This window comes from Anguilla rostrata, chromosome 15 (assembly GCF_018555375.3).
Source record: "Anguilla rostrata isolate EN2019 chromosome 15, ASM1855537v3, whole genome shotgun sequence".
Taxonomy (NCBI): Eukaryota; Metazoa; Chordata; class Actinopteri; order Anguilliformes; family Anguillidae; genus Anguilla; species Anguilla rostrata.
The window spans coordinates 15,529,917-15,557,252 of record NC_057947.1 but is presented as its reverse complement, the minus strand read 5'-3'; the positions used below and the strand labels follow the sequence as shown (position 1 = coordinate 15,557,252).

The window sequence follows — 27,336 nt, the reverse complement described above, 5'->3', positions numbered from 1 at the left end:
TTCACCTTGCGGAGCATGTCCATTTGATTTTAAATTAAGTGGTGATTATGAATAAGAATGGTTATGATTGCCTTGAGAGCTATTCTATTATATTGTGACACTTTAGTCTGATAAAATAGGACTTCCTGTTTATTCACTTATTTAACTTTACACTGATTATAAATGGCCTTATGTGCCTTGGCATTATCACATTTTTGTATTCCTGAGAGTAACACTGATGTTCTCCATTACTGAACATCGCTCTGGATAAGAGTGTCTGCTAAGTGAATGTAATGTATTCAGTACCGCCTGCTGAAATCTCGTGAAAAAGGCTCTTGTTGCAGCGTCAATTGTACTTCAATTTTGTTTGTTTTTATTGTTCATGAGTATTGTTCACGAAAAGCATACATATTCAATTAATGGTAATTAAGCTGTTGTTCATATTTTGCAAATACAGTAGTGTAAGGAGTCAATTAAATCTGTTCATATTTACTAATATTTTATTTTAAAAACACTAGAGGGTGCAATATAGCAATATCAAGAAATATCCCTTACCTCTCTCTACTGTTTTCCAATTGATTTCTTTGTGTAATTTCAGTTTGAATATACAGTATATGTATGTGTGTTTTGTATTCCAATACCAATTATTCCACATTGTATTTGTTAAATTATGGATATTAAGTTCTATATTGTACTATGTCCATAAATTGGAAAACTAAGTAAATGGCATGTAGATTTGAAAAAAAAGGTGTTGATGATTAGCTGAGCTGAATCGGGTTTACCCCTCCTGGTCATTGGTCACCATTTCATGTCCCACAGGTGAGTGTACAAAGAGACCTGCTGCTGATTGGAGGAGAGCTGTGCCACTCATTGATGCCAGGTGGTAACCTGCATGTGACCCACGTGCTGGTGAGCAGGAGTTGGTGTCTGTTCGGAGAGAGGCACAGCCTTTACCCAGAGACGGCTATTAACCAGAGGATTGCAGGTTTGATTCTCAGGTGGGGCACTGCTGTTGTACTGGTCAGAATATCTTCAGTAGAATATTTCTGCTTAATAAGTGTCTTAGATAAAGGAATATATTGAGCAATGTAAATTGCCCTGCAGCATGGCTAATTACTAAGCAAATTAAAGTGGTCCAGGAGAAAGCACCCTCATCCCCTTTAGTTTTCTGTTCTCTGGGTTATGGGAATGGATTTTTCTGTGTGCGTTTTACCTTCTCTCCCCGGTATTTAGCTTGTGCAAACTTAATTTTCCTGAAACCTGGTACGATGTGGCTTGTCTGTTGCTGAGACTGTAAAGTGCATTTACTGTAGCTGCCCGGAAGGCTTTGACTTTTTAACAAAGGTTAAAGATCGCAATTTAATTGTGTGTCACGGGGCACATTAAAGCGTGACCTCTGGCAGAGAACTGTCATCTGATTAGTGTGTGGTGTCCTTCGTTTTAGGAGGTATTGATAGAAGTCTAAATGAATGACACAAACAAGACCGAGTGTAGCCAGATACATGGCTACTATTGCTCTGAACAAGAACCATGCAATTTAAGGCCTACATTTAAATATTATAATGTAATTAGTAGAACAATATAGCAGGTAAAACGATGCCATTTTTGTGTGACTTTTTTATTTGTTTATTATAACACAGGCAGATCCAGCTCTGGTCTTTGCACTCCCCCCCCCCCCATTACCTTATGAATTTATTGTGTTGTGATTTCATCCTTTCTGTCCTGTCATTGAGTTTATTATTGTGCAGACATTCAGTCTTGTTGTAGGTACATTCTGTCCCATTAATAGGCACGCATCCTCATGTTTTATAGCGGCGGCCATGTTTAATTAGTGCGCGCCGGTCCTTCCTCATGCGTGCTAAGCACTTTTGGCCAAAATGGAATGGCAAGGCTCTACAATTAGATCAAAAGATCAATCCTAATGCAGCGCTCTTCTCCTGACCCCCACCTCCGTAATAAAGAGACTGTTGGCCCCCAGGGGCCCACTCAGGAGCCCCACACTGATATCTCTAAATTAGCTGACTGGATGACCTCGCGGGTAATTGCATTAGTTTATCAATGTACACACAATTTATTACTCTCCGATATGTAGCGGGGTGTTTATCTCTCATCGCCAACAACATAACGAGGGGGGAGAAAAATGGCATGTGTTAGAAAAGTGCAAGACAGCCGAACGCTGGAAAGAAGAGGGAGAAAAAGCAGCAAACGAAGGAAGGGAATGCGTGGCGTCCTGATTAGATCCCAGTAGTGCGATTGCCCCGGCGTTTATTCTCAGAGTTTATTTGTACTCATTGCAATGGATTTGGCCGTACCTTCTGCAAAAGTGATGCTTCAACAAACAATTATGGGCTCGCAATTCACACAACTCCCCGTGTACTGGAAGTCATAATCAAAAGGAATCAATGAAATTACTTCTGGATGCAATAACATATTTAGTTGTCTTTACTGTTTTTGTGTGTGTTTGCCTGCTCATCATGGTGTATTTTGTGGCCCATTTGCTGTATATGGTATGTAATTTTTTTTTTTTAATTACAGTGAAATTCACACACTATGAAACTTCCTTCATAATCCCATAGTAATGCTGCTGAAATCACTCACGTGAGATATATTTATGGACAAAGTATCAACAGCACATGACAACGAGGCTGTTTCCAGAGGGATTATGATTGGCATCATGACTGAGGTCGAAAGGTCAGAGACCTGATGACACCGCTATGCTGGTCATCCTGAGGCCTCTGTTCCCTCAGGTTATGATACGTGTTGCTGCAGCACACATATTCTACCAGTGGCAGTTACCATGTACCCTGTGTTTCTGCAGCCTGGATATTCTACTCTTAGTGTTTCAGACAAATGCAATGGAATAATGCTCTGTTGAAGAAATGTGATTTTAATATTACAAGAAATCTACGCACACATGTGCACACACACACACACACACACACACACATATATATATATATTGACTTAGAATGGGGCCAAATTCATGAATGGTCATTTATGAAAAGAAACGTGTTTTACAGTAGTGGTTCTCAAACTTGGTCCTGTGTATGCTTGTTTTAGGTTACAGCCAATGTCTTGTTAATTTAGATTATTGAACATATGTGCATGGTCCTTCATTTTTTTCCTTGAACTTGTTGTTGCAGTGCATGTTCGAATCATTGTCGTCTGCTTTGTCTTCAATTTCTTCATTACTAACAAGGGGTCCGTTTTCGAGGCCAGGTGTCCACACTCACCAATTAGAAGCCTTTTGATTCACCTCTGCCTTTAATTTGATTGGTTAAAAGATTTTTACCACTTTTTGTGTGATCATTTGTGATATAGCCCAATAATTATGGAACATGTCATTCTCTAAAGCATGCATAGCTCTTGCTGACATAATGTGGCTTAAGAGGATAAATCATCTTTCAAAACATGAAAAGCTTCTAATTAAGAAAAATTTACAGTTTGTTAAAATTTTGGAATTGAAATCGAAAACCAGCATACACAGGGGCCCCCGGGACTGACCTACTTTGAGAACCACTGGTCCACACCAGGGGTGTCGAACTTCAGGCCTGGTGGTTTTCGGTGTGTTTGAGCATAAGTGATTCATTAAAGTTATTGATTGGCTAAAGTGTCCACACACCTTGTTCTCAAGGCCTTAATTGCTGCTGATTGAAAGGACCCACACGTTCCTGCAGACACTGTTTGCCCACCCGGACGGGAGTTTCACACTGTTGGTCTACACTGTGGCCAATTGCACATCACAGTTCTACACACATCTGGCTTGTCCAGCCTTATATGAAAAAGGCCAGTTCGGCTGTAGGCTTTTGTTTTAGCCTACAATGCTGGATTCACCTAATTAACTAGTCATAATATTCAATCAAGACTAAGAAGTAGAATCAGGTGTCTTACTGCTGGGCTAGAACGAAAACCTGCATGCACACAGGTAAGATTAGACACCCTTTTTAACCCAAAGACCTGAAATAAGAGTGCCATCCATTTATATTTGAAATGTGTATTATGTTTTTGGATTTGCTGAACTTGGAAACTGGCCCAGAACAGATTACCCAGATTACCTGTGTTTCATAAAGAGTATGGTTTAGGTTGAGTCAAAACTTTAAATTTTTAAGCACGCTCTTAATTAATATCACATTGCAGGCAAAATTCAAAATGCCTGCATCTTTCTGAGTGCCCACAACCCACCACCCCTTCTATCCACCCCAAGGGTTGGTGGTAAAGTATTGTACAACGCACGCATGTAAAACCTACAACGTAAAAAAATATCATTACTGGCATAATTTTGTTGTGCCCGTTGCTTCTGAGTGTTCAGCATTCTGATCACAATCAGCAGCAGTTCTATAACCTTGGTGTAAAGTAGGCAGACTTTTTTTTGAATACAATTTCTTTCACTGTCACCCCCTGACTTTCTGTTCTTTTTTTATTATTAATATTTCTGGTCTGTGGATGGATTATATTGCCCAGATAACATCATGCATATCAGCTTTGTTCTCTGATTGCCTTATGGGCATGGGTCTTTGCATATTTACTGCCAATGAATCATAGCAGTGTGTGAAATCTGGAGATTCAATTCCTTCCGCTAGATGCACCTCAAGCCGTTTAATTAAAACATGTATTATTAACACCACTATATTTAAGCCATTTTTTCCCAGCAATATGACTGGTACATTAAGTGTAAATTGTTTCACGGTAATTCCCTTTTAATGCTCCCCACATAATCAGCATTCAAGATGACAGACAAAAGCTACACTGTTACAGTAACTTACTGTTTGATGTGTCGATTGCATATTTGGGTGCCTTAATTAGGTCTGTTTTACAAGTCAAATGCACAGTCTCTGACAGCCCCGAAATATGAGCTTAATAAAATCTGCCAGCTCGGCCAGGATTAGTTTTTTGTGTTCCGCTCAGCCTTGGATCCTGCTTCAGGACATGTCCCAGGGTACGATTTTGTCTATAAAATATGCATTTTATCACATTGATTTATTGATTCAAGTACACAAGATATTTGTCGAAGTGTATCCATATGTCCATGCACTCGGATGAACATGCCCAGCCATGCCATATGTCAAACCATAATCTATGTGTATGGTCTAATAACTGGGCATTAGTAATCACACGTGTTTTGCAATGTATTCCATTCAAATAATTTGGCATGATTCAAAAGAGATTTATTTGTTTTTAAATAGTGTGCATTTGTTTATATGCATCATTTATACACAGGTTACATATATGTGTATTCCTTTTAAGTATGATGCAGATATTTACTGAATTATATATATATATATATATATATACACACACACACACACACACACACACACACACACACACACACTCTATTTTTTCAATATTTGTATATTTATACTTATTTTACTTTCTAGTTTTAACCCTGTAAAAAGTGCATGTGCATGCATGTGTGTGTGTGTGTGTGTGTGTGTACCATTAGCAGTGAGGGCGGTATAGGTAACACTCCTTCCCCTGATCCTCAGTGCAAATGAAGAAGATCCTTTAAAGAGGATGTCTGTACTCTTTATTTATGTCCCGCTCCAGCTGTCCGATTCTACATTCCAGTGACTGACACCAGAGGCACGGACTATTGATACCCTGTCATTGATCTGTTTCTGAGGGCCAGCTCCTCTCCATTGATTTCATTGGGCCAATTTTCCCCAGAAGTGATTTTAAAAGTTGATATTTATTGCAGAAGCACTTCATTGTCAGATAATAGGTGTGAGAAATGTGACTTTTTACAAGCAGAGGTAGGGGCATGTGAGAAGGTACCAGGCAGGCAGTAAATAATTGTGGTTAAATATGTTTAAATAATTACAACTGGATATATTATATGAGTAATTTTCGGTTGCTCATTTGACTGATTCCCCGAGGGTAATGACAGCAATATTAATGATAATTGTGAGTGTACATTGACCCTTAATTCCCTCAATAATGCAGAATGTGTTCGTTATTTCTACAGACACTCCGAGGCAGCTAAGAATGAACTTGTGTCCAGCATTTTAATCTGTGGCTGATTTGGTTCTCTCACCAAAAAAAAAAAAAAGAAAACGAAGCTCATTACCTTTTCCACATTAAAAATCATTCAGTAACTTTTCTATTGAACTTTGCCATTTCTATTGAAAACTTTTCTCAGTTTGTGTTATCCAGAATAACTTCCATTGCTCATTTAGATTTTTAGTGATGTTCTATCAGAAATGCAGACACAAATGAAGCACTGTGCAGTTCAAACAGCTGCTAATTTCAGGATCATCCCCAACCTGGTTTCTGTGTTCATGAGAAATCACAGCTTTTACTGAGATAGAGTTGGAGGTTTTATTAAATTCTATGCTTATGGGTCAAGATTAATTTCTGTTGTGTTATCTATTACTGAACATACTGCATTACTTGACAATGTGTCTGGAAGGTTCCATGAGAAAAAATGTACTATTTTCTTGCTTCCTTATTTTATTTTTTTTTACTTTCCTTGTTGATGAAAGCTGCAGACCTCTGGAGTTCACACCTTAAATTTCTGACCAGTTCTATCTCACTTTACAGCTGACTACTGACTGAAGAAATAGCAGGTTTAATATATCGGTTCCCTTATGACAGCGAGGGTGACCATCCTAGATCCCAGAAGGCCACTGAGTCAGCCGGATTTTCTTTTCCTCAGCAACCTGCTCTGACCCAAGACAGCAGGTGAGCTGGGTTATCTGTGTAATCAGTTGCTTTAATTGATCGATTTAGTGCTGAGTAATACCGAAAGCCAGCATTCCCTTTGACTCTATAGGACCAGGGTTAGCCATTGCTTCAGTACAGGATATTGAGGGTTTTTGACATCAACATATGTCAAAAATCAGCATATTGGCTACTAAATTGCAGTTGTAATAACTGGCTTGTGTCCTCAACTTCCTTGGGGTCATTTTTGTGAATGTACAAACAAGAACGTTTACTTTTCCTCAAACAACCGAACGTTTCAATGGTTAAAAGCAATGCATATTACACTAGTTGTGAATGTATACGCAAAATATAACTTTTTTTGTCCTGACAAGGGAAGAGAGGAACACTTGGACCAGTGAAAGATGGCCCAGCAAGCCTTGTCCTTAGATGGCAGCCCCAGTGCCTGTGTTGATTGATCTCCTCTTTGACTAATTGCTGTCACATTAACCTGCATTATGTCATGCGGAGGATGTGTAAGGGTAATGCTTCTATCTGGGGCTCCTCGTTGTAGGTAAAGGAAATGATAGGAGCCTGGTAATATCATAAAACAGTGTTTAAATATTTTAATTTCATTTGTCAGGGAGGCCCTTACACTTCATTACAGGAATAACCATCTCTCATCAGTGGAATTTGTGCATTATTCATTACTGCTAATTATTTTCACATAATGGCTGCCCTGATATATTTAACCTTCACATTATATCTTAGATAATGGCCTTGTAAAATTGAATTGTGAGAACAGTAGAATTGGAAAGCTCATTTAAAAAGCATCAAAGAACAAAGAGAGAGGTAAAAAAAAGAAGGGGGGGATGCTAAGTACTTGGGAACGTGGAACCCAGCTGAGACTGCATTTGTTTCTGTCTGGTTTGCGTGCTGAGCACCGTGTGCAGTGCCGGATTGGGCCATAGGTGCAGACAATGGGCAAACATTTTTGGTGGTAATCCATCTAAGCACCCGTCTCTTTCATTTCTGATTAAAGGATGCCACTCTTTTAAAGATTTTTTTTAAACATTTGTTTATTATTTATGCATATGCATCATCCAACATTTTATGATCATTGAAAGATTTTTGAAGTGTAATGCATTCTTGAACCCACTGTGGTTAGTCTGAATGTTGTCCCCTGTGTGGTACTGGGCTGTGGAAGATGAATCCTCATGTAGATGAAACAGAGTTTGGCCTCTCCTGTTAAATTCTCATGGCCAGTATTACTATACTGAAGCTGGTGCTCTCCTGTTAAATTCTCATGGCTGGTATAACTATACTGAAGCTGGTGCTCTCCTGTTAAATTCTCATGGCCAGTATTACTATACTGAAGCTGATGCTCTCCTGTTAAATTCTCATGGCCAGTATTACCATACTGAAGCTGGTGCTCTCCTGTTAAATTCTCATGGCCAGTATTACTATACTGAAGCTGGTGCTCTCCTGTTAAATTCTCATAGCTGGTATAGCTGCATTATGACTGAGCTGCTACTGAAATTATCCTAGCTCTTCTCATCAAGAAAGTTCATGAGTGTCTCTACAGTTAGGGATATGTGTAAAGCAGTTGCTGTTTCTCTTAATGGTTTGAGATATTTATAAATTATTATATTAAATGCTTCTAAACAGGGCTGACAGCTAGTACACTCTTAAAATGAGAAACCAGAAAAAATGCAAAAAAAAGGAGTCGTCCCAACAGCAGCTCAACTCAGTAAACAGCACTTCTCCGTGCCTGCCACAGTGTTCTTACTCCTCTCAGCTAATGGAACAAGAGCGCACGCAGGCCATTACCAAAAGAGGCGACTGGCTTTCTAATACACTTTGTGTTGGTCTGGGGAACCATTTTACGTTTGCGTTCCTTCAATTTGCCAAACCCCTGGGGAGCAGGTTAGCATTACTCTGAAGTGGATGACCACAAGCTTACCTGCCCCCAATTTGCTCTCTTTCTCGCTCTCTCTCACTCACTCACTCACTCTCTCTCTCTCTCTCTCTCTCTCTCTCTCCCTCTCTCACTCTCTCTCTCTGTCTTACTGTCTCTTCTTCCGCTTACCTTTAATACTACACCTATACCCCCTCCCCCCGGCACTGAGACCCTGTTTTCACATTTTGGGTACAAATAATATGGAAAAGGGAGAGAGGGTGGTTTTAGTCTGTCATTTCTTATTTATAGACTTGACATTCTGCATCATGTAAAATTTAAATCTTTACCTTGCTCCTGCTCCAGTTGTTTTATCTGTGGTCTCCGTAGGACATTAGCTGACACCCCAAAGTGGCCCCCTCCCCCTTCCCATACCCACCTCCATCCTGTGGACAAAGCCACTTGATCAAACGTATGAAATTAAATAGAATTTTAAAAATAATAATTTAGCAGCCATTTTGCAGCCATTTTATAGCAGGGCACAGTGGTCTCTGTGGTTTCTGAATGTCTCCATTCAGTCTGACATGGTTTCTTCTGCTTTGCGTAATTTAAGCACATTTAATAAGCGCTTTATTTGTGCTACGTGAATTTGAATTCATTACAAAAAAAGGGATTTCAAATGCTAAACAGGTGTTATGTGAAAATATCCATCTTCACATACATAATTGTAAAAAAAATATATAAAATTTGAACTTAATGTTGACTGGCTTTTCCATAGCTGAGTAAGTTACAAAACAGATGCTTGTGGGCCTCTAGCCAAGGCTATCATGGTTTCTATTACCTGGTTACATTATTAGCTGATTCTGTTCAATGGTCCACAGTAGCAGGATACAGTTGGATTGTTCAGCCAGGAATAGGATTGGTGTATGTCAGCCAGGGTTTGCTAGGTTGTTGCTATATTCCTCCCAGCAAGGTTCAGGCCCTTGCCACACATGGTTACTCGATTGTGTCACGATAAAGCGAGCGATACAATTTCATGATAGCATACTGTGCAAGTTATCTAGTGGATTGGTTAGCGCAAACGATGCTGATTCTTATCTCTCAACGTGATTTGACATTACCGTCTGTTTATGTTCAAGTCAATTGTTGGATGTGACTTATGCATTTTATAAAGCCTGTATTTCAATGACCTTCAATGTAACTGTTGCCTTTCTACACATTTTAAATGCCTGGGGTTTATCAGATTGTTTGCTTGTGCTGCCGTGAGTGATTTGAGGATGGAATCTCTTCCATCATCTCCCTATTCAAACCAATTCTAACATGGGTATTTTGTTGTGGTGCTGTATTTGCCATGCCAAGTTATTCAGTGCTGACAGTGCAATATTGTCAACCCAGTGTGTTTTTCATCCTCCATAAAATGTGTTTCCTTTTCTAAACTGGGGCGAGTAGTGATGCGATGGGGGCTTCATGCACAAAAGCAATGTGCATCTCAGAGATTGGCTTCTGCACAACTAAAAAATAACTCTTCACTTTACCCATGTTTAGTATTTTTGGAAACAGGGTCACAAACATAATAGGTTTTGAGACAAGCTACCAGGCTGGTTTCAATGTTTGGGTGGAACAAAATTAATCTTCCAGGAGGAAGAACAGAAACGTAAAAATTCTGATTCTGCTCGGATCGAAAGAATAGAAAAAAAAACTTCTGTGAAATATATTTATCCTGATATTTTCCATATAGATCTACATGATTATATATACTGTATATTTCATTTCCATGTGGGAGTTCCCCACCGGTTACCAGTAGTCTTGGCTGTGTAGTAGTCTCATTCTACTCTGCGGCCTGTAATATCTAAAATAGTTTCTAGCTCACAGGCAAGTACAACAGAGGAGAGCAGACCCTTGAGTCCCAGTGCTGTCTGTATGGTGTGTGGGTGAAGATAACTCCAGAAGAAAACATTCACGAGCATGCCCCCAAAAACAGAAAGCTTTTTAGCAGAGCAGGATTACCATGCTCGTATGTGTACTCTTTTGAAACAATGCCCATGTGTTTTGACGTGGGAGGTAATGGCTTCATCAATTCTTTGACAAGAAAGGTCGGAACTATGTAAGCTGATCAGAGAGGTGTGAAAGTGGCTGACAGCTCTATTAAGTATTAATAACAACGGTTTGTGTATGTGCTGTGCTTCCTAATGAAGGTTCCTGTAATGAGTTATAACAGAGCTGTAATTGCGCCAATTATACAAACAGAAGGGAGGTTGCCACAGTGTACAAGATTTTTTAGTACACGGTCACTGACTACTTTTAAGTCATCAAAGGGTGAACTAGATCTTTGAACTCAGTTGCAAGATTCATTAAGTCTAACTGCCATGTGGTCTGTCCCATAAAATCACTTTCTTTTTTTGAATGTGTATTATTTTATTTTTAATTTCAGCCTGACCTGCGCTTTTGTGGAGAAACTCTGAAAACTCGTCACTGAGATCCAGCCTATATATATATATATATATATATATATATATATTTGAGGAAATACAATTTATCATACTTTAATATCATACATAATTACTTTTTAATCACAATAAAATATTATGTACCCTAAATACCGAATATGGGTCCAATACATGTTTGAAATACATTAACAATTCATATGCTGATACAATTTGCAGACACCCTGCAAATCAGTGGATATTTTCAAAACAACATTACAAACCAAACTCTGTGACAGCAATTTTTCTTGTCAAAAAAGGAAGAAAATTAGTTTTACTGGTGAGGTAAACGTATTTAAAATCATTATTTGGCCTTGATCTTGTGTATACATGCCTTTTCTGAACAGAATAAAAATAGTCAGTGTTAAATGAACTTGTTCGCACATACACATGTTTATAGAACAATTTATTCTGACAGGCTACATTTGATCCTTCTTAGACTCTGAATGCAGATAGCATTGAGCAGTATACTATGTGTCTATTGCATGTATTGAAATTCCAAACTGCACATGGCCTCGACTTGATCTATTTCTTCTGCTTTCATTTAGTTTTGTGGGGACACTTACATTGACAATACATGTCTGATGTAATTCTGAGTCTCTCTCTTCTCCCATGTTATATGATGACCACTTTTATCGTTCCATATTTTTTGGTATTCATCTTGTTTTATTTTCCATTCTCTTTAGCATAACCGCATTAGAACTTTGCCACCGCTTCACCCCCCGTGGGAGAAAACAAAACGGATGTGCCCGTGCCGCTGTGCCCGTTGCGAGGCGGCTCATGTTCATTTAAATTGTGAATATACGTGCCTGTTATTTTCCCGCTCTTCATCGGAGGGACCCGAGAGGCAGAAACGCTTTGTGGAAAATCTCACGCTTTGACATTATTTGGTGTTGCGCTTTAAAAAGCTACATTCATCAAAGTGGCATTAGCTCATAAGTTCTTTTTCCCTCTTTGCGACAGGGCACATACTGGCATGTGGTCACAAATAACTCATTTATTTTAGCTGCCAGGGACAAATAAAATAAACAAAAGCCAGACCATTTCAGTACTTTCATATTTTGTCTCCTCTTGACAAGTTGAAATATTCAGTGAGGAATCTCAGATGTTGTTGTGCGACACGCGTGTTTGATGAATAAATTTAAACCAGTCAGCTGGAGTGGTCAGAGAATTGCCTGTTGGTGCTGTTGGAAGGTGCACCTCACTGGCATTGTCACAAGTTTAATGTATGATCAACCAATCAATCAATTAATCAATCAATCACTCAATAAATCAGTTATTATCTGTCAGACATTCTTTTGTAAAGCATAATTTTCTGGTTGTCATGTAATGGATGTTGATAGAGATATGATTCCCTGACCCTTAAAAGTCAATGAGCTGAACAGGAAAATGCGGGACACATAGAACACAGTACAACAGAGTCGGACATTCATACACAAAGAACAAATTAGGGAAAAGGGTGAACACATTCAAGAGGAACTGAGGGATTCAGGTCCTGTTAGACGTCTGAAAATCAGATCACCCCTTTCCTCAGTGTCCATCATGACTGTAATTCCACATGTTGTTTCCTGCATATTAACTGTGGCAGAACAACACGCCTGACAGGCCAGTGGATGGAAAACCGGTGTTATGCTCAAATGCCCAAAGGTGTCCAGCTTTTCTTCTTCCGTAGATATGGTCCTCCTATCACCCTCCAGGTCAGGGCACTCTGGGCAGGATGTGTCCTCCAGGCAAACCAGCTCCATGCTGTCCCACGTGAATGTTACCTCAGGGACTAGTCTTACATGCCCATAATTTCTTATCTAATGTTTGTAATGCAATCTCTGCTGTGGGCGGGGGAGGCCTTAACAATGGAGATAATTACATGTCACCGAGGTTGATAAGGCATCCTAAAAAACAAAGGGAGCTGTGGGCCATAGCACCATGGGAAATGTGGTACCTGCCCATGTCACACAGGAAGAGCGGGTGGGGCGCGTCTTTCAGCCTCTGTCTTAATTATAGCCAAGCCAGCTCCTGTTCGACAGTACTCCCTTTCTCAAAGGGGTTCTCCACCACAATGGGCTGCCTTGAAGTACCCTAAAGACCTTGCCCATTTGAAAGTAATATATTGTTATGTTAAATAAAAATTATTTTTTTATTCAACATCTTTCAGTTTAAAAAAAAAAAAGATTTTAGCCTAATTAAAGTGATGATGAGGATGATGATGATGATGATGATTATTAGCATGTTATTATTAGCATACTTATTATATATTTTCCAAGTTGACGGTATTCCTCATTTCTGACCCATGCTGCCTCGGGCGCCCCTCAACCCTTCTTCACAGTTTGGAACTCTTTACACTGCACTCTGTCCCCCTCAGAAAATTAGCATTCCCATTTTTAAACGATTTTCCTGAGCGTCGGGCCACGTCTATGAAATATTAAATGTTCAATTTTCTTCTATCAGCATTTGAAAGATTCATAATTACATGATAATCCGCACTGTAATTCATTCAGTGGAGTCAGATATGGCACTCCCCTTGTGGCAGAGTGAATAATTCACACCGAGGCTGCGTTTCACTCCCCCCCCCCCGCCTCCCACTGCCTGTCCTGGGGTACATTTGCTGAGAAAATGTTCACCTTGCAGTGAGAGGTGTAGAATTTAATGAGAAGTGACAGACCGCACAGATAATTGATTCAGCTGGCCAATCATCAAAAATTATTAAAAAAAAAAAAAAAAACAAGATTCAAGGATGAACTACAAGTCCCTAAACAACCATGAATGAAATCATGGAATGGTAGGGGAAGTAGATTTTCTTTAAAAAATGACTGCTCGAGACCTTTTCTTAAAGCCCTATGAATTCCACTGTCATTTCGCATAAAGCAGTCGGTAGAATCCGATGCTAATTTAAGGACAGACGCTGAAGAGCAGATTGACGTGCGGAAATGTATTATACGTCGGCCGCAATTAATCTGCGGCAGAACCCAGACGAAGGTGATAAATGCGCCAGATTAAAGAGGTGATAAGCGCTCGGGGGATCTGTCTTCATCTCTCCGTTTCGCGACAGTGATTGGTGGCGCGCACTCTCTTTCTGCAGAGCCATCGAAACGAGGGGTCACCCGACCAGGGAGGGAAAGGTCTGGGCTCTCCGCGAGTGGGCTCTCCACGTCTGGACCCATGACTCCAAAACATCCAAAATAAGGCGAAGATTTCCTGCTCCCGTTAACAAATGTCCCAGCGTGTCTCACCACCTCCCTACACAGGTCAGAGTTCGGGCCTCGCCACCACACCACTGTCTGGCCTTGGCACTGGGTTGGGCTCTTCCATTTCAGTCAGTGAGATGATGATAAATAGTGTTTAAGGGTTAAATCGCCGTCTGCTGAAGCCATGTTTTTGTTCATGTTAATAACCTGCGTATGTAGACATGCCTGTTTTCAGTCAATGAAAATTCTTAAAACCGGAATATTTGACAGCAGTTCCACACTGTAAGTAGCAATGATTCCTACTTGAGAATAGCCAAATATATTACCGGAACATCTGGTTGTTAATAGGTTGTAAAGCACATTGAACTTGTTTTAATGATTCGGTCATAAAATTCGACTGCATGTAATATGCCCCATGAAAGGGCAACCTGTCACAACATAAGGGCTTGGAATATGATGTTATTCTATCCATCCATCTATCTGTCTGTCTGTGTGCCTCTGTCTTTGCGTGCTCTCTGTCTGTCTGGGGAACTGAATGGGAGAATGTGCAAATCATGTATTATTTATATACTGATTTAATTACAGCTTACTGAATTGCTAAAAAAGTGAGTTTCTGTTTAGTGAGGTGAGGACTGGCATAAATGTGAAAGATTCGACAGCAGTAGTGTCGCTAATTCCAAAAATGGACAATGCTAAAATGATATACAAAACTGTTCACTCCAATCTTCTAGTGCCTTTGTACATTGAATACGGATTTCCACACAATAATATGCTTATAGTACTTATTTAAGTAAATACATGATTTAAAAATATCTTATGAAAAATCACCATTTTGCATCAGTCATCATTGTGCCTTAAGCCATTGTGGTTGATATTTTGTATGGTAGACTGACATAGTTAAACAGTAAAACAAGAGTTAATTGTACATTACACACACACATTATAGAAACACATGACTCTCTTCATAATGGAGTGATATGATCTGTAGAAAGAAGACCCTTTTTACCAGACCAAACACCTGCTGTACTAAATAACTTTCCATTTCAGGTATCATCCGCAAATCAGTCATGGCTTTAACATTTACAAAAAAACATATGAGGCAACTATAATCATGCCACACCTTTGGCCTGCCATCATACTATACATGGATAGACTCATTCCAGGAAAAACCTTCTCTTCTTTGACTGTCATGCATTTACACTCTGGTCCCAGAAACACAAGTAACTGCTTTCAATGAGCTCCTGAAGGCCACTAAAAGTAAGATGAGTTCCCTCTACCAGGACACTTATGCCTGGATAGTAGTGCGAACTTAACAGACAATTATTTGTTAAAATGAGCATGTGATCAACATTACTCACACTGTGCTTTTCACAGAAATATGATTCAGCATTACCGGTATTGTGAATAATCTTAATAATGTCCACTGCTGTCTGCTGTATATACCATAACTCATTTCTGCAGAAATAGACCTTTTTCATCCCATAATAAAATCCTCATATCCTTCATTCTTTCAATATAATTTTGTTATAAATCATGGCTGGTAAGATTTTCTTGAATATTTAGCCCAAGGAGAAGTAATTTAATATACCCTATAGCTTGATGTTGCCGAATAAAGAATGTGTTGAAGGCAATATTTCATCTTTGTGCAGCAGTGAAAAGATTTTCTTCCTAAATAACAAAACTGTAATAATTTAAGTAGCCAACCTTTCAGAAAAAGGTTATTATAACAAGAGAGCCAAATGCAAAGAACTACAGTGCAACCATTTATTTATTTGAAATTATGAATTTCTGTATGAATTTTTTCTTAACAATTCATAATCATATCTTATGTCAGGTCTGGAAAGGCTATTTTTTAAAGAAATAAATTTAAAATAATAATTTTAAAAAATACATTAAAAGGATGGACTGCACCCATGTATTTAAACCAAGATTTTTAAATAAAGTATTCCAAAAATTAAAATCCACACATTCAAATAAGTTGCAACTGTCATGAATAGATATGTCATGCATTTTTCTTTTCATATGTATACACTTACGAGCTAAATTTTCTCATTTTTCAGATCATATATCCATTATACTCTTGAAGCTGTGATATGTTATATTTCTCTTCTGTAAATATATCAATACAAACTTTGACCTCTAGGGGGAAGTCAAAAGGAATTTAAATAAAATTGCATTATGGGATATTAGTGGTTTTGCTAGCAGCGAACAACTGAAAATAGGTAATGCACCAGATATCAGGGGGCCACAATTTCTGTCCTAGCAGATGCCAGCTGTAGTAACATGTTTTGGGCTTCTCAGCACAAATAATGATGTCATAAACCTGAAACCTTGAAGGACTGTCCTGTAATGTTTGATGAAAAAGCTCCCCAAAAATACTGACACTCTGATGGAGGTTTCCCATGTGGAAAGTGAAACAATCATCCACACTACATATTATATGTTATTTTGAGAATATGAGGAATAATTTACATCAAAATGTCTAGGATGATTCGTGAATTGTGATGATTTTGCGTTCTAACCTCCAAGCTGTAATCTAACTAATTCTACCGCACAGCTACTACAAGGAGTACATCTTTGTATCACAAACTGGAGACTTGGGACCTGTGCAATCATGTGGGATCCCAGTGTCCATTGCACGAGAGGACAATCAGGAAGTGATACGATCAGCCCCCAATCTCACCCATTGAATGTCAATGGCAGATTTTGGCCAGCAATTCTCAAGTTTATTTTTAAATAAGCAATTGCGTTACACCGGGTGGACAAAGTGAGCTTATTGCATTCCCCAATAATTATTTAACTTAAGCAATTAACATCTGAGGTGGAGAGGTCAAAATATCTTGCAATGTACTTCTTTTCTCAGTATTAGTCAGAGCAGGAGAGAAAAAATAAAATAAAAACATAACCTGTGGCTCAACCAATATAGAATTCACATCCCAGTGACAGCAGTAGTATCTACCTTAAAAAAAAACAAAAAAACAAAAAAAAAAAACAAGAACGGCAACAGCATGCAGATGTTTCTGTTCATTTTCACAGTGTTTTTATCCCCTATGTAATACAATCAATCTGAGACCTTATTTTTTATCATCGGAAATGGCAAATAGATAATTAATAAATATAAAACAAAAATCAATAGTCAATAAAATTGCACATTTATTTCTTCAGGAAGAATTATGCATACATTGTAAAAATACACAAAGTTAAACAAATTTAATTATGATTCAGTATCAAATATCAAAACAATGTTTGCTTATGAGGACTAAATTTAAACTGGACACAAAGTACAAGAAGAAACAATGGCAGAATGTCAGTCTATATATGCACATATATTGCGTATAAGCGTAAATGCGTGTAGTTATAAGCATTTATTTCATTCTGAGGTAATTATTGATGAATGTCCCCGCTCTCCATGATTCAGCTGGCCTATTGTCTGCCTGTGACCAAAACAAATAATCCCTGTCCCATAAACAGAATGGTGCTGGTTCCCCAGGGAAATGCTGCTCTCAGCTCTAGGACATGTTTCTCTCCGCTTCCCCCCCCCCCACCCCCCCCCCGCCCCCCCTCCTAATGACCCCCTTCAGCTCATTAGCATACTGATGACTATTAACTGCGCTGTAATGCTCCTGCTGGTTCGGAGTGGCTGGAGGGCCAGTGCTGGTTTGAGGATAGCCAGGGGACGGGGTAATGGTGTAAATCTATCCGGGGGACCGTAACCTCTCCTGCTTTTCCAGAGGTTGACCGTCGCTGGTCTGCATGCCCCTCCCGGTGACATCATTGCTGCGACAGCATCTCTGTTTTCTTATAAACATGGGAGCTTTCTCTCCAGTGTTGTTTGGCTTCAGATGAGTGCATTAGTTGCGATGTAACAGCGCTATATGAAATCTGACTCTGTATTTACTGCATTAATTTAGAACAATAAATATCACGCTTATATAAATGACTGTAAAAATGCAATTACATTCACACTGCTTCATTAGAAGTGTAAAATATTGTATGAAAGCAATAATTCCAGATGATATAATTTGAGGGATTAGTCCCACCCAGGAATCAGTGGGATTTTTAAAATACCTATTTTTGGGTGGTCTTATGTTTATAAATACTTATAGATGGCAAATTGCACTGGATTTACCATATCTATCAGTGCAGGTGATATGGTTAAGAAAAATGTCATCAATATCACAATACTTTGTTTTTTAATACTTTTCATCTGGATACTTGATGTTCACTTGCTCATCCACCTGATTGGCAAAGTGAAGTTATGTTGGGTTAACAATTTTGTCCTAATCCAGTCCCAATTGCTTGCATTATTTGTTCTGTATAAAATGTTTAAACATTTTTAAATGCTTGCAATTTTTATGTTTTTTTTAAGAAAATGTGGGCAAAATATCTTTATAATTTAAAAACAATTTTCCTTAAACTATTATGAAGCTGACCACATGTCTTTAATGGCCACATGCTATTAAAGCTTAATTTGCATCATTATATCTTAACTGGAGTATAGCATTGGATTTAAATTGAATACCATATGCAAATATTATTATGGTGTTGCTCTTTTGCACTGCAGAATACCCACAGTTGTGCTGAATAAATGTTTCAATTAGTCTCTTAATTGTCTAAGTGCTATTGAACTTGGTTAGGGTTGGATGGGTGGAGGTGATTCCTAAGTGATCTGTGCTTACCTGTGGGACAGGGAAAGGTGACAGACTAATTAGTGGCTCATGTGTATTTAATTTGCACTTCTTTTGTTTCGGCTCTCTGTGCTCCGGATGCACGAGGTTGAGCTGTCACCCCTGGTGACCTCGCGGAGGCGGGGCATCTTTGGAGCCCGGGTCCAGAGCCTGGAACTTTCATCCCTCTGACTCTTAACCCTGTACGTGCCACCGCTGGGGTGGTAACTGTGGGCACCACCGCCTCAGCAGCCCCACACTGGCCCTTGTACTGCCCCAGCCAGCTGCAGCCTCACCCTGTGTTGAGAGAGAGAGAGAGAGAGAGGGAGAGAGAGAGAGACCTTTGCTTGAGATGGAAGATTCTTGAAAGTGCTCTTTTTTCAGCATCTGGAAACAGGAGGTTCCAGCTTCCTTGCAATAATTTGTTTGTATCATTCCATAGATAGAATAAAAACTAGATATCAACAGACCAATAGATTGATAGTGGCAGAGACTGATAAATACTGTTGGTTAGAACAACAAGGGGCTTCAAACAACAGAAATGATGTCAAAATTATACTTGAGAATTTTACTAAAACAGTAACGCGGAAGTGAAAACCAACCACATAATGGACTTGCAGGTGTTTCTCTGGCTTTTTTGGGGAATCTACATCACCTGAAAAACCATTACATATGACATTTTATAGTGTAATTCTGTTCACGTTGCAGTTGCAAACCAAAAAGCAAGGTTCCACTGGGATTATTTCTTTATTTTTACAGTCTCACAGTTAGTTGCAATGACAAAATTAATCGCTGCATAATGTAAATCTCAACATCACTTCTCCATATTAAATGTCTTGCGAGCTATGTTTATAAATGAAGCGCTCTCCTCGTTCCTTGGTCTAATTAACAGTGCTTTTGATCATGCCCCAATTAATGGAGACAGATACATTAAGTCTGTAAAAACCTCTACTTAAAGCTTATTAGTAAGCTTTGTACAGCCCACACAAACACCACACATTTTTTTCCCAGCACTAATATGGTCACTTACAATAATGACAAATTATCAAAACAACTCTTGTATGCAACACTGTTTCTCTGGACCTGTATAATGAAGACAAAACCTGTGTGAGTGCTGCTAATACGGTGCTGTGATAAATGCCATTTCGGGCAGAGCGGTGAGCGCTGTCCCGCGAGGGCTCATAAAATAGCATAATTCCATTTAGAATATTGCGCGTACCAATAAATTGGTCTGGGGGCAACCTAACTGTCCAATTTACATGACTCCGACGCAGGAGGAACCTAATGAAATTTCTCAAGCCGCCGGAACCTTCCGCACGCGCGCGCCCGCGAACGCGCTCATGACAAAACATCCAAATCGCGGCCCCGGTTCTCGCGCCGGCTCGCTGCGTTCGACCGATGGCTCTGTTCGCGCGGCGACCGCTGGGTACCGGTGGCTTTAACGGCTCTGTGCTGCGTTCCCCTCCAAGTGTCAATCTCGAGGGCGTGAGGAGGACGCACTTTCGAACGTTAGAGCGAATGGTCCTTTCTAGTCAGATGTGCCCTAATTTCTGCTTCCACACTTGCCTTGACGTGCTCAAGAATGAATGCATGAGGACCCAGCTACGCACATTATACGCATTATACACACTGCTTCTAACCAATGCATTTAATACCTAGAGATGTGGTTGCCAGACACATTGCCATATATTGCCAGACATACATAGTGGGCTATGGAACCTTGGAATTTCTTCCAGATGTTTCCCCAGATATCTAACCTCCGTTGCGGAGCTCAAAGCCGGTAATGCATTTAGTGAGGTACACATGAGGTGTCCAACCTATAGGCCTTTTTCAATTTAAGGCTCAATAGTGAGCAAGTTCCAGACATAGGAACAATGTCTGTCTTATTGATTACCAATGTGTCACAGAAACTGGGGGACATCACATATAGGAATGGATAGCATGCTGTAGTATGTTCTTTGGGAAGGATAGCTCTAAGTTGTGAGGACAGGGCAGCTCAACCCTTATAGAATAAAAAAGGGGGCATTCAGATAAATATGGGAGACATGCCCAAATAAGCTAATGAGAGCAGGTGATATATATATATAGGAAGGACTATTGATTTGGAGTGGGTCCTCTACACTGTGTCATGGTGTCACTTTCAAACACATTACTTTTTCTCCAGAAAAGTCTTTCAGATAATGTTCTCTGGCATAATACAGGTTTTTTTTTTAAAAACACCAGCTTGTTGTGCATTTTTAGGGTACACAGATGTGACACACTATCAGTTTATCCTGAGGTGGAACCTAAAATGACACCCAAAAGGACTCCTGCTGGGGTTCACTGAACTGTGACGGACACAAAGTGGGGATGTTCAGTCTGACTGCTACATTTATTTATTTATTTTTATTTTTTTTTCTTTGAGCCTTACACATTACCAAGAGTTCATTGGTCACTAAAATTAGATTAGATATTTTGGTAGACTAATAATATTAATAATAACAATGTATACCTGTTTAAATGTGATGCTGTAAGACCAAGAGCAAAGTGCAATCGCATTCCGTAGCCCATTTAATGCTCCTGCAAAACATTGCACATGAGATGTGCATCTCGTGCAGAACAGGTAAAATGTAAAGGGTCAGAGATGAACTACCCAGACTGTTTCATCTTCCAGGTCAGGAGACGGGAGGAATTTGTCAGGAGTATTTGTCTCTGTTAAAGGGATACAAGCACCTTTATTAAAGTCATCTATCATGGTTTGAATATTCCCAATTAAACTGGTTCCCTTTTTAATTACCCAACTTTGTCATGATGAGAAGTCAAGATGGTTCAGTTCTCTGCAGCAGGAAACTTTCATTTGCAAGGTGGTGTTCCCTCTTCCTCACATGTCCAAATCTGAATATAACACCCGCATGTTTTATTCAAATGCATATTATGTGCTTCAGAGTTCATGCGCTGTGGAACTTTTAGCCTTGTGGTAAGTTAACAGCTGTGTAAAAAATGTACCATGTTATTATTAGCATTATTTACATTTTACAATATACAGGAGACCTGCGAGGAAGGAAATGCATCATAGTTTGTTTATGTGTGTGTATACAGACATGCACATGTGCACACACACACACACATTGATGATTAGCATTTATAATAATGGCTTGCTTTTTCAGTATTTCAGTATTTCTGCTGTTCACTGTACAGGAATTCATAGGACATAAAGTGATGAGATTACATAATGGCACTTTTGCAAGTTTACACGTCACTCTCTCTCTTTCTCTTTCATGCACAATGTTTGTATTGATATGAAACAGACAAACACAACAAGAAGTCCCACAATTCAGGTTGTGACCAAGAGACCTTTCTTGTACATGGTAGGAGCTCCTCAAGCAGGAAATAATGCACCTGAACCTTGGGCTGGTGCTGTGCTTGTCTTTGGGAATGACAGAGAAGGAGTTATTCATTTTCCAGGCCATTTTCATCATAACATTGTGTGCGTGTGTATGTGCATGAGTGTGTGTCTGTGTGTGTGTGTGTGTGTGTATGTCTGTGTGTGTGCTTGCATGCATTTGTGCGCTCTGACACTTCTACCGGTCTCGTGGGGCAGCTACTAGACCCCCCCCCCCTTCTCCTGTCAGGGCTTATGTGACCCTTTGCAATTAGCCACTTAACGAGCAGGGAAAATGGAGTTCCTTCCTGTAAGCCATTTATAAGAAAGCGAATGGGACAAGGGACTGCCTTTACTTTGCTATTAGTTTCTAGAATGTGACTAATGCTGATTGTCTGCCCACGCTACCGCCTGCTCTCAGTGTTAAGAAGAAACCACACAGGGGCCGAGTTAGGAAAGAAACACACAAAACTAAGGAAAATCATGTGCAAATATATGGTATTTTCATCTCGTAAAGATAGCATTGGCCTTTTGAGCTGGTGCTTGTAATTATGGGTAATTTAGCAGTTAAGTTGAATTAAACCATTTAAATCAGGATTCACTCATTACATTTGTTTAGTAGACACTATTATTCAGCACAATGCACTGGGGAAAAGCATGCAAAATGTTTAATAAAACTGAAGATACATAAAAATAGAAGTTACATCACTGTAGACTGATAAACCAAGTAAACAATCAAAACACTCTCATTGTTCCGCACAATGCACTTTGCAAATTTGGCACCCTATCATAATGCTGAGGATTGCATATCACACTAAGCTGAATGTTAAAGAGAGGAAATATTTACTGTCTTGAGTTTTTAATGAATGGAGGCTGAATGACAGACTGTGATCTAAAATTTTAAGACATTGTTTAACTCTAAATTTGATGCAATGATGCAACATAAGAATAATATTAGAGTACAGTTTTCTTCTTGCATCATGGCATGTTAAACTGCAGAACAAAATGAAAGCCATTCGTAAAACGGATAAAATGGTAGTCATCTGCAATTAAAGTGCAGAAACCCTTGCATCCCAACTGCCTATATAATAAATACTGCCCAATTAGTTCTGAGACAGAATCAAATAAATTGATCAGAAATACACTTAATGCTGTCTCTGGCAATATCTGTATTCTTAGTCTTAGATTTGGAGGATATTGGACTTAAGAAAAAAAAACAAAAAACATTAGGTGCCTTCATAATGCCATATAAACACAAGTTCAAAAGTTTTCATCTATTTACAAATTAGGTCTAATGAATTGTTTCACAAAAAAAGAAAAGAAAAACTGTAAACCTTAAGACAAAGCATACATTTTCCTACAGTTTTATACATTTACACAAAGACTTGTACAGCAGTGACCAAGACACAGTTACTGTAAGTATTAACAGTTTATGTTAGCGCACAGAAATTCTGACGTGCTGTACGCTCATAGGTGCAGACTACAGTGCACCTCTGCTTGGCTGTTGTGGTTTCTGCAGTTCACTTTATGCCCAGAAGAGGCCACTGCAGGTACTGCATATTCTGTGGACAGACAATGGAGAGGATTGTACCCTCTGAGACCCGGCAAACAAAAAAGTTTAAATTTAAAAGTATTTACATTTTTTGGCAGTTGGAAAATGGATTTATCTCAGATAATGAAAATATGTTGCAGTGAAAATATGTTTAAAAATATACATTCTTTTATTTCTAGTGAATGCATATTGTAGGTTCGTGTAGGTTTCAACATAGCAGAATGTATGATTCTTGAGATTAAGACCAGAGAGGACAAAAATGAGTTACCGAGTCTCAGGAGGATATGACAGGAGAGTGGCACCACTGTTTCTTGATGACATCATAAAGACCAGAACATTCAGTATAGTCTGTCTTGTAGTCATAGAGCATACAGGAATTGAACATATATGAACTCTCTATGCCTATTTGGACCTACTCTATGACCTGTCTGTGACCTCAAGACAGCTGGAAACATTAAATGGCTCCCAAAGGAAGGACCCCCTCTTACTGGAACAAGTTTAAATAACTTTTTAATGATGTATGTATTGAATTGTACATGGGCCAAAACTCTTAAGAATTTCTCTCTTTCCAAATTGCAATTACAATAATCGGTGGTATCAAAGCCTGTGTAAAACTTATTTCAGCTGAATGCAAACAGACAACCTGATGGACAATTAACCAAACTACTACTTTAGTGCTTTCTATTGGTGGCAGAAGTTAATGTGTTTTCTCATTTAAGTAAATGTTTCTTTAATTTACAGTGTCTTTCCCAAATGAATATAAGCAAAACAATAATAAAAATTGTAAGAACTGTAAATAAAAACAATCTCATGTAAAATCTAAATATATACAACAAAAGGCTAATTTTTAATGTTATGGTATTCGCCAACCCTTTTCTCCCATTATCAACAATCCACGGTTGAATATCCATAAATTCTTCCTGAATGAAGAATGTTAAGACTGAATGATCTCTCACTCCCCAGTTATAAATATCCACATGAGAGCTTCACCTGTGAGAGTGCCGACTGGCCTCTCTTAGCAGCAATTCAGGATGAATTACAGCTTCGACTCTGTGTGCGATGTAAGTGTGAGAGTCTGGGAATTGGCTTATTTACGGTTAATGATTGTGAAGGCAAGATGGTGTAGAAATAACCTGCTCTGATGCATACATGCAGACAAACCCTTATGGAAATGGCATTTTCTTAAAATGTATTTCATTAAAATATAAAATCAGTATATTTCAGCACTTCACATTTGAATGGGCAAATATGCACATATTTATGAGCTTCATTAAACCAAATACACCGTGAAATATATTTTCGTTAGAATATATTGCAGGATATTCCATTTCCATAAGGAAGGGCAATGTGTCTGCAGTAGGCAATCATAAAATCATAAAATTTGAGAACTTAACAACTGTCAGTTGGTAACCCTGTATGCCACCACTTATACTGAAATAAATTAGTCACCTGACAAACACCTCAGCATTTGGGATCGAAACCCATTGTAAGTTAGTCCTCTATACCGGCCAATGCAAGTACACTGCAGTATGTATCGCTTCCAAGAAATTCCTGTAAGCCTAATCGATTAGTAATGCAGACATAACTGTAATATGCACTGTCCTTGAATGACAGGAAAGAACTTACACGTGGACAGTGTTATTTGTTATCTTTACATTACTGTTATAAGTTCACTGGATACTGAAATTTACTTAGAAATATTGAGATGCATTTGGGTGAATGTTAGCCACAATTAAAGAGACCAATATTGGCTTATGATTGGTTCCAGAAATAATATTGTTCACTGCATATCCAAGAATGAAATCCGAAATCCTTTATTTAAAACTGGCTTGAAGAAATAATATCTCATACGGTATTTAAAAAAAAAAAAGTTTTACACATTTATTTTAAAACATTGCTTATAGATTATATATTCATTATGCTAATATGGTTTGATCATTTGATCTAATAATAATGATAATAATAATAATAATCCAGTGCAATACTAGTTGTGGATCTAAAATATGACGGTTAATGATGATGATTTGTTGATGTTGTTTTCTGCTCTGGCAGCAGGTGGCAGGAATCTTTCATTGATGAAGCTTTTGTCAGATTTACCGATTGTAAGGTTGATTTGTATTGACATGTGTTTCCCCAACATACCAGAATTATAATTTAATATCCACATGAAGAGCATACATGCATGAATGGTAAATGAAGTGAAGTTGGCAAGTGTGTTGTTGTAATAATAATAATAAATAAATAAGAAAGCAATTATGAAATTTAAAAAATAAAATAATAATAATAATAATGATCTTCATCATCACCATCATCATCATTGTAGCAATTGGAGTACTAAATATCAATAAAAAATAAGAGGAAGAAAATTCTGCCGTAATCTGAAACTATAAATATCCACAAACCTTGTGCTACAGGTCAGTGATCAGAGGACAGAGGAGAGGCCAACATCAGAGAGAACGTGACTCATGAAAATCGCATATTTCATGAATGATAAAATCTCAGTCTGATGACCGTCTGTTGCTCTGTATTCACATCATAATAGTTGTATATATTAAATTTAAATTAATTTCAAACAGGACATTTCATTTTACATCACAGACAGAATTGACCATGGCATGAAAGAATATGGTGATTGGTGTAGCAAATGTGACTTGTTTCAAGATAACCAGTATAAACTCAGCATTGAAGCACTTAAGGTGCACAATTTCGCGAATCTATTTCAGTTTAAATTGTTTAAAATAATTATTTATTAATTTAAATGTGTATTTAATATAAAAAAGAACTATTCTTCTGATAAAATATTTTAAAAATATTATGGTACAGGCTTTAGCTGTGACTGACATTAAATTTGGGTGACTCTTGGTGACAGCCCCAGCTTACACAAAAGGAAGCACAAGGGCATTTCACCCACAACCAGAGTTTATCATTTGTGACAACAGCAAATTCGTAAAGGTGTTTCATTTTGCACGGTCATCAACTTCTAATTATTTTGGCTCAGCACGTTTGGAATGCGCACCGAGTTAAACCCAATTAGACAAATTAAATAAACTCTTTCTTTTCACAGACGTGAAAGAAAGAGTCTTGCATGGGTTGGAAGGCGAGCGCAGTTTGCTCCACCGGTTCCGTCTGGAATTCCGACAGATCTAACAGCGTCGCTTGTGGCACACCGCAGGGACACCAGCGCGAGTTATCCGTCATAGCGCACAGCCATCGCTTGCGGAGTCAGGTTTGAGGAGCGATAAAACTAACCTTAAGCTTTGATCACGTGACAGAAGCGTCGTATTTTCCGCGTGACGGATGGCGCGGGCGAGCGTTAGCGGTTCCTACGCGTTTGATCGCCCTATCGCTACGCCAGATGTCTCGCTAGGATCCGTTCCAGAGTTTCACTGAACAATCGTGTCAATAATGCAAGGCAGCATTTGCCTAACAGTACCAACAAGGCCCATAACTCAGCCTGGAATACACATCATCAGCTCAACAAAACGATCCGCGCGTCTCTCAGGCTGTGATGGACGGACTGATCCTAAAAGAAGAGCATATTGGATCTTAAAAACACTACAATTTACTATTTAGTCA

At 38.8% G+C, this 27,336-nt stretch overlaps 2 long non-coding RNA genes across 4 annotated transcripts in view; both read left to right on the top strand.

Annotated features, from left to right (window-relative positions):
* The first annotated feature begins 814 nt into the window (after positions 1–814).
* Positions 815–2,845, top strand: LOC135241147 (uncharacterized). The gene is made up of 2 exons (XR_010325909.1): positions 815–977; positions 2,515–2,845. It is a non-coding gene; the product is annotated as an uncharacterized LOC135241147 (long non-coding RNA).
* Positions 2,846–3,603: 758 nt separating this feature from the next.
* Positions 3,604–27,336, top strand: part of LOC135241146 (uncharacterized) — a 37,236-nt gene continuing 13,503 nt past the window's right edge. The window contains exons 1-4 of one of the 3 annotated variants that reach the window (XR_010325908.1): positions 3,604–3,904; positions 6,520–6,660; positions 14,075–14,240; positions 17,912–18,077. This is a non-coding gene — a long non-coding RNA (uncharacterized LOC135241146). Of the gene's footprint in view, positions 3,905–6,519; positions 6,661–14,074; positions 14,241–17,911; positions 18,078–27,336 lie in introns of those variants that run through there. The other 2 variants (XR_010325907.1, XR_010325906.1) reach the window with 2 other exon arrangements.